The following is a 9,237-nucleotide window of genomic DNA, read 5'->3' on the forward strand; positions in this document are numbered from 1 at the left end:
GCCAAACCACCTCAGTGTGTTTCTCATAACGCTTCCTATCACATCCACATCCACACCACAATGCTCCTTTATATCCTTATTCGTCAGCCTGTCTCTCCATGAGACTCCACAGGCTTCTCTTAAATAACTCATTTCCACTGCTCTCACACTTGACTTGTGTCCTTTCAACAACGTCCAAGCTTCACTTCCATACGTTAGAGTTGGTATCACAATACTGTCATGTAGTAACTTTTTCACTTCCATGCTCACTTCCCTGTTTCTTATCACTGCTTTTAAAGAACCAGCAACCTTTCTTCCCTGCTGTACCCTTTCAAGCACTTCACCCTCCAAACCTCCATCCTTACTCATCACAGTACCCAAGTACTTAAACGTACCCACATTTTCCAATTCCTCACCATCCAACCTCGCTGTACATTCACTGACTTCACCTCTCTCAAAGACCATCACTTTACTCTTCCCTACATTCACCTTTAGATTCCGTTTCTTACACACTCTCCCAAACTCATCCACCAAGCCTTGCAGCTTCCCTTCGTCTTCACTTAACAACACAGTATCATCTGCAAACAACGGTACAGGGAGTTTCCAAACACTATCCTCTCTCACCAGGGCCACTCCAACATCCACTACCCTACCTTGTACCTCTTTTATTACCCCATCTATGTACAGATTGAACAACCATGGAGACATGACACATCCCTGTTTCAACCCAACCTTCAAAGAGAAATATTCACTTAGTTCACCATCCACACGCACTGCAGCCTTAGCACCATCATACATACTCTTCACAGCATTCAACAACTTCCCATCTACTCCATATATTCTTAATACTTTCCACAATCCTTGTCTACTCATCCTGTCATATGCTTTCTCCAAATCCATGAAAGCCGTATACAACTTCTTTCCCTTCTCTAGAAACTTTTCCACTAAAGATCTAAGAATGAATATCTGATCTACACAGCCTCTTCCCTTCCTAAAGCCTCCCTGTTCTTCTCCAATTAATTCGTCTGTTCTTTCTCTAACTCTGTCAATAAGTATCCTACCATACACTTTTCCTATTATAGTAAGAAGACAAATGCCCCTATGATTTACCACACACTTCTTTTTCCCCTTTTCCTTTGTTTCATTCATTCATTGCCAGACGCCATGTATCCCAAACGGGGTGGCCAAGGGCTTAGAGTTAATTGTTTTTTACAGGGAGGGGCACTAATCCTCCACCAACCCCACTTGACACGTAGGGATGCCAACAGCATCTGGTGTTCCCAGGCGGTCACCCATCCAAGTACTAACCAGACCCAACGTTGCTTAACTTCGCTGATCGGACGGGAAGCGGTGTACTCAACGTGGTATGGCCGTTGGCTTTGTACAAGGGAATAATTATACCTGACTTCCAATCCTCCGGGACTCTACCTTCCTCCCAGGCCAATCTGCACATCTTCCACATCCATTCTACTACTATCTCTCCCCCATGCTTCAGCATTTCACCACACACTCCATCAATTTCTGGGGCTTTCCCCAATTTAACTTTCTTCATTGCTTCCACAACCTCAATCCTACTGATTTCTTCCTGTCTTCTCACCTCCCTCCTCCCAGCCATTCTCCAGCCACTTATACTCCCATTACTTCCATCCTTTATGTTCAACAATTCCTTAAATTGTTCTCTCCATCTGCTCACTTTTTCTCCTTTCTCCACTAGTAATCTACCATTTTTATCTTTCACTTTCATGCTAACCTCACTGCCATCCTGTCTTACTCTCTTCACCTCTTTCCAGAAGATTTTCTTACAGTCCCTCCACTTTACACTCAAATTCCTTCCGAATTCCTCATCCACTCTCTTCTTACTCTCTCTTACTAATCTTTTCACCTCTCTTTCTTTCTACATATAACTCTCTCTTCCACCTCTCAACTTCTTCCACGCCCCTATTTCTCATCGATTCATTGTATGCTTTCTTCTTTTGTGCCACAGCCTGTCTCACCTCTTCATTCCACCATGCTGTTCCTTGCACCTCCCTCTGTCTTCTATTCCTCCCACACACCACATCATATGCTGCACATATTTCTTCCGTAAATATCCTGCACACACCTTCCACGTCTCCCATCTGCTTCATATTTGCCTAATAATTCCTCCACTTCTCTCTTATACTCTGCCTTTTTCTCATCCTCTTGTAACCTTTCCACTCTCCTTGCAACTACTCCTTCCTCTCGTCTTTCCCTTCTTCTATTTCTCCGTCTTACTTGGATCCTAATTCTGGCAACCACCAAGTAGTGGTCAGAAAGTCCACTCCCCCAGCCTCAATAAGCTCTTGCATCCATTACACATCTTCGCATCCTTTCATCCACACACGCATAATCAATCATTGCCTTCCTTGCATTCAGTTCACCACCCACCCTTCTCATCACTCGCCATGTATACCTATGGATCATTTTATGCCTGAAGAGGGTATTGGCTATCACCAACCCCCTCCCAGCACAAATGTCCACTAACGCACTGCCATTCTCATCTATCTCAGCAGGTACACCCCACTCACCAACTATTCCATCCACCTTCACATTCCCTACTTTACCATTCATATCACCGATCAAAAACACTCTCTCATTCCTTCCAAACTTTTCCATGCACACTTCCACATTTGTCCAGAACTCTTCTCTCACCCTGCTGGCACGATCTTGCGTTGGCGCCTACACACACACAATCGCTCACATTTGTGTTCCAACTTTCAACTTTATCCACACAATCCTTGACCCAACTGATCCATACTGTCTTATGCTCTTCTTCCATCTTTTACTCACAACTATATATACTCCTTCCTTTGCCCTCTGATTCTCACCTACTCCTGCACATATACCCCATCCATACTTCCATTCTCTCACACTTTCTCCTTTCCATTTTGTTTCAGTTATTCCACATACATCCACTTTCGCACCCTCAAGCACCTGGACAATCTCTCTCTTTCACCTCATCATTCGCTCCTCTTACATTCCATGTTGCCATTACCAAGTCCTTTGTCCGGTCCTGGGTCGTCATCGTTTGGTCAGTCCTTGTCCGAGGCTTCTTGTTTGTCACTCTTTGATAATTTTTCCAGATACCATTCTATGCCATAATCTATCTTAAACAACTTGTAGTTGTTAAATAAGGATTTTGTTACTAAGTTATTATGCCAGGTTGTAATCCACTGATCTATCAATCTCTGTTCCACAGCTTTTTTAACCAATGTTGTATTAGGAACATCTTATAACAACCACATCCCAGACATGCCACACTCATTACAAATGTTTTTAATACACGCTAACCATGGAGAAGTATAAATCCCCAACCTATCCAATTGCAATAAGCATCGGTACATTATATAACACATTTAGTATCTTTACCTGAAATTAGCTTAGACTAATACCCCATCATATTTCTCTTTATATGTATATCAAGTGGAAATACTCCAAGTTCACCATACACCATATCATTACTAGTCTTTTTATGAACACCCAATACCTGTTTTAAGAATTTCATATACAGTGATTCTAGCTCTCTAACAACGTAGTATCCACAAATCTCAGATGCATAGGTCAATATAGGTAACACCATTGTATTGAATAATTCAATCAGCATATCAGCTGGCAAGTCAAACTTTCAACACTTGCCTAACAATGAGTACATTGCTCCTGTGGCCTGTTCTTTAAGCTCCAGCTCACCTTTACGGAACCTGCTGTTGTAATTAAATAGCACACCAAGATACTTGTAGTCTTCTACTACCTCAGTGTTTTCACCACCAAATTCAAATTTATAATTAGATAAGTTTGGTCTTCCCCTACTAAACACTACTATTTTTATTACAGTTAAGCTTCAATTTCCATTCATTACAGTACAAATTCAAAGCAGTCAGTGCCTGCTTCATTCCTTCCACATTGTCACACAAAATGATCGTATCTGCATACATAAGAACAAGAAGTTTCAGATATGAATTCAAGAGCTCATCACCAAAATCTACATAACTGCAATTATTGTCAAGTAATTTACTTTCAATATCATTAACATAAAAGGCAAAGGCGACCAACTTTCCCTTTGTCTTACCCCTACATTACAAAGGTATCTGATATCTCTTGATTTAGCATGACACAAGACCTGATGTTATTGTACATATTTCTAATCACATTAAGAATTTTCCCATTCACCTTTTTCTTAACTAGCTTGTACCATAAACCTTCACGCCACACCATATTAAAAGCTTTCTTGTAGTCCACAAACAAAAAAACTTCCTTTTCCTCCAGTTGAAGAAATCAATTACACTTTTAAGTAAAAATATATGATCCAAAGTGGAATACCCATGCTTGAAGCCTACTTGTGTTTCATTAATAATAGACATAGTGTTTGAATATTCATTAAGTCTGTCATTAAGTACTGAGGTGAACAGCATCCCCATGCAGCTAAGTAAAGTGATACCTCTGTATTTACTAACATCCTGGATGTCTTCTTTGTTCTTATAAAGTGGCACTATCATGCCAACCAGCCATTCAGATGGCATGGCACCAGTATCATGTATTTTATTGAACATTTTAACATAAAGGGGGCACAAAATATGTTGAGTACTTTTTATATATTCATTTATTATCATATCATATGCTGGTGATTTATTATTTTTTATTTTCTTAATATTTCTGACTACCTCTTCCTTAGTTATAGGGTCATTAAGTAATGGTAAAAATTCAGTATCCATATTATCATGATCATTTATAGGTGGTAGGTGGTGACGACTATCATCCACGCACTTGATGTAGTGCTGCCTACTTCTTCCTTAGCCTTTATCATTCTTTTTCTGTGCCTGCCCTTCTCTCTTCCTGTTTCTCCCAACTTTCCTGTCACTTCTTATTGCTTTTCTTTCATTTACAGGTGGCTTTACATTGAGTGACAAGCCAAATGGTTTCCTGTAAGCCAAGAAACCACTTGCAACGCAGGGTGGTAACCATATAACCAAACCATACGTGCTCCCTACGTGTCAACAAGTGGGTTGGTGGAGGGTTAGTGCCCCTCCTCGTCAAACAAATAACTCAAAGTCATATGGCCACCCCTTACGGGATTGTGGCGTCTGGCATTAGATAGATTGATTTATAATATTTACTTCGTTATTATCATTACTGTCACCACCAGCTACCTCTTTAAAATGCTCATAAAATTCATTTAATGTAATGGGGATCTGGCAACTTATTTTCTTATTATTTAGAATTTTCCAGTATGCTTTAAGATCATCACACCTGTATTTTCTATGTTCCTTAATTAAATTACCCCTCTCCTTGCTTTTCACCCTTTTTAGGTTCATTTTATATCTTCTGCTTTTCTCAGTCATGCAGTTAAAGTTTACATTATTCCTAAGCAAATGATATCTCTGTCTAGCTTTGTGGTATTCCTTCCTAGATTTCGAGCATTGTTTGTCATATCGTTCTAAGGTGGCATTATTGGTCTTTTTAATGTATGTTCTTCTCTTATGTTGTGGAAAAGTTACAAGTGCAGGCTTAATCAATATTTGCATTAAATCCTGGTTAATATCATCTATGGGCAGTTCATCCAATTTTTCAATCAACTCATTTACCTTGCCTTCATCTATATTCCTTACATATGCACACTTTTTCTCAGTATTCCACTTACCTGGCCTTACACTTGTTTGTCCTACCTCTTGGACCTCTTTGTTTACAGTGGGCACAGTACTTTGTCCCTTAAATTTCATCCTTGTTTGTAATCCACAATGCACATCAGATAACAATGGATCATAATCAAGTACTCTAAAAACTACTACTACTCTGCATAATCACTGGTGAACCTAAAAAGTAATCAGTGGTTGTATTATGTATGGTTGTAGGTTTACCAATGCCACAGTTCTCCCCCATCCTTCCATTAAATATAAACACTTGGTGATTTTTACAAATTTCCACCAATTTTCTCCCATATGAATTCCTGTCTGGAGTTAAATCTTGGTTTGTCCCATTCTCAGTTATACCATAATCAATTAAACTTACATAAGGCACCTCAGCAGACGCAACATCATCATCACCAACATTATAAGGAACATCAGGCATAGTGAGAGTGTGAGCATTAAAATCGCCACCAAGTACATGCACATAATCTTAGTATAAGTTAGCAAAAAATCATCCAGTTCATCAAAATGCTCCTCTTTACCACACTTTGAGTGTGAGGGGGGGATTATAAACACAACTTATTACCAATTCCCTACCTTAATTTACACTCCCTCTGTCAACTTTAATTGAAAGTAAGGAATCATAATTTGTACTTATGTGCCTCCATTTAAAGCTAACATTCTTCTTGATGGCAATGAGTAGACCACCAGACTTATACCTGTTTAATTTGCTTCTGTTGTTAAATACAATATCAAAACCAATGTTTTCCATATTCTGCTTTACATTAATCATGTCAGTATCATCACATTTTGTTTCACATAAGCAAATGATATCATAACTTCTAATATGGTTAACCAAATCCTCAGATAGAAACTTTGACTTAATACCACAAACATTGAGAGATAATACATCAAGAAAAATAAGGTTTGGAGCAGACTGTACACGGCTACTTTTGCTTACTCTAAGAGCGGTATTGTGCCTAAGCATGTACTGTGCCCCAGCACTATCCTAGGCCCTTGTTAGGTGCTCCAGATTTAGCTTTTTCCAATCAGGAGAGGTAATTCCAACCTTTTGTAAGTCATCAGGACTGTTTATGACCACAGGTCTACCCCCACTATGCAGCCAGGCTACAATACTCCCCTCCCTTGTGGCCACATACAGTATTTCACTGTTTCCTGCCCATTAACTATACTCATCATTTTAGCCCTTAATGAGGTCATGTCATCATTTATATACACCTTTCTACCTTTGAGCTTTTTTGTGTTACGCATTATTTCATTCTTTTTCTTTCAGTGGCAAAATCTCTCAATCACTGGCCTATCTCCCTCTCTGGGTCTCCCCACACGGTGTACAATAGTGATGTCATCCGGCTTGATTTTTACTCCAATGTTGTCAGCAAACTCGATAACCTTAGCTTCCAGCACCTCTTCATTTTCGTCGTCTTCCTTCTCCAGTCCAGAAATATGCAAGTTCTCCCTTCGAGAATACTGCTGTGACTTGTGTGTGTGTGTGTGTGTGTGTGGTGTGCATGCAGTCGACCGCGTACTTGCGTCGTGCTGGAGTAGCCGTAAATATGATCCACAGAGACAAAGCAGAGCACTTCCTCTTAGAAAATTGCGAGAGTGGGTGTGGCTATCAAAGGTGTCCTTTGCCTTTTTTTTTTTCTTTTTGATACTATTTAGTTTATTTTAATCAACTTACGAAGCACTTGAAGTTGTGAAGAGGTTCATAAAGGATTAGTTTATTCTAAGGTGAACGAAAGCGTCTAAACATATCAAGAATAAAATAAAAATACGTCATCATAAAGGATGGTTGGGTAGATACATGGTATAGTCAGTAAAACAGAGGATAATGGTAACAGAAAGTGGTATTGTGCAAGTTTGCTTATTTGAAGGTAGACAGAAAATGAAAGAGATGACAGTGGTTATTTGATTATTGGTACTATCATGGAAGCAATTATATTTCTTCTCTTTGTTTTAAAATTATTTAAAAACTCGTGAAACATATCAAACGTTTCGGATGGTTAAACATTTTGGCAGTATATTCACAAGAAATTTCGTTAGATACCCATATCTTTTACAGTGCTTGTGTTGCCGTCCATCCCCGCAGTACCCACCCACTCCTGCTGCCTGGAAGATTGTAGCAAATCTGAGACAATCTAGCTGGGAACGGTAGAGCAGAGCAGAACAGACTGTAATACACAATACAACAATATTTGCGCCCACAGGAGCAGTGGTAGACTAAACAGCATCAGTTAGCATTATTACCACCAGCATCAGTCAGCTTCAGTATAAGCATCCACTCTTCTCTATTACTATTACCATCAGTGGCAGCATTATCGCCATCAGTATTACGGTTCATCATATCATCACCCCCACCATCCTCTGACCATAATCTTACCATCTTCAGTACCTTGCCATCATCAGCACCATCACCATCCACCTTTCCATCATCGTCACCATCACCACCATCCATCTTATCATATTGTCATCATCGCCATCCATCTTATCATATCGTCACCATCACATACACTTCAAGCACTTGATCCAACTGTCACCTCTTTTTATCATATAATCTCCCCTTTTCAAAAAAACATTATTTTTTTCAGAATCCACCCCATTTCGTTCACATTTTCCCCTTCTCCGTTAACGTCGTGTCATCATAAGCAGTCTCGTCCTTTCGTCCATCACCCTGTTGTTATCGTAGGCAACCTTATTTTATCGAAAAACAATCATTTTTGACCAACGCTTTCTTCCCATCAAGTAACCTTCTCTTTTCGTGTAACTTCCCCACGCCAGTGAACCTCCTGAAATCGAAATTACTAAGTTGTTCTCCCTGACACACATCATGCCCAGCAGGTGGAAGGCGTGGCGCAGTGGGTTGAGTCACTGAATGGCAGTGTTATGGGTTTGACTTGGAATCTCATCTGGTGAAGGGATCACATTAGGAATCATATAAATTCGGTATCCCAACTTCACCCTCATGCAGTAATGATTGGGGACACTATCACTTTCCTTCCTGTCACACCCCTATAGTCTCCTCATTACACACAGATGATAGGCTATTTACATCAGACCAACGTCAGGTATTTATTAGTCACAATGTTGACGGTACATATACTGTATATATATATATATATATATATATATATATATATATATATATATATATTTGTGTGTGTGTGTGTGTGTGTGTGTGTGTGTGTGTGTGTGTGTGTGCTAGTGACCCACATACAGTATATAACGAACGTAAGAACACCAAGGCAGTAAGTAATCAACTAAAGCAATGATAAAAATCAGATCACACACACACACACACACACACACACAACACGCGCGCGCGCACATACTTGTTCTTTTTCTCAATTTCACCTGGGATTACAAACACTATGTGCCAAGAAAAATAATCATTCCATCCTCTTCTGTCTTTCTTTCCTTCATTCTTTCCTCGTCCTTCTGCGTACGGGTGACTTTACACTCCCTCTTCTGTCTTTCTTTCCTTCATTCTTTCCCCATCCTTCTGCCTGTGGGTAACTCTATACTGAGTGAAAAACCAATTGGTTTCCTGTACACCAGGAAAAGATTTACTCCGCTGGGTGGTAACCTTATAACCAAATTA

The 9,237-nt window shown here is 39.8% G+C and overlaps 1 non-coding gene across 1 annotated transcript; it reads right to left on the reverse strand.

Annotated features, from left to right (window-relative positions):
• Positions 1 to 1,238: 1,238 nt before the first annotated feature.
• On the reverse strand, positions 1,239 to 1,357 carry LOC145392583 (5S ribosomal RNA). The gene has a single exon (XR_013896015.1). It is a non-coding gene; the product is annotated as a 5S ribosomal RNA (ribosomal RNA).
• Between the last annotated feature and the right edge of the window lie 7,880 nt (positions 1,358 to 9,237).

The sequence above is a fragment of the Coenobita brevimanus genome, chromosome 22 (assembly GCF_032717465.1).
Source record: "Coenobita brevimanus isolate Jiangsu-jjx chromosome 22, ASM3271746v2, whole genome shotgun sequence".
In the NCBI taxonomy this organism is placed as follows: domain Eukaryota; kingdom Metazoa; phylum Arthropoda; class Malacostraca; order Decapoda; family Coenobitidae; genus Coenobita; species Coenobita brevimanus.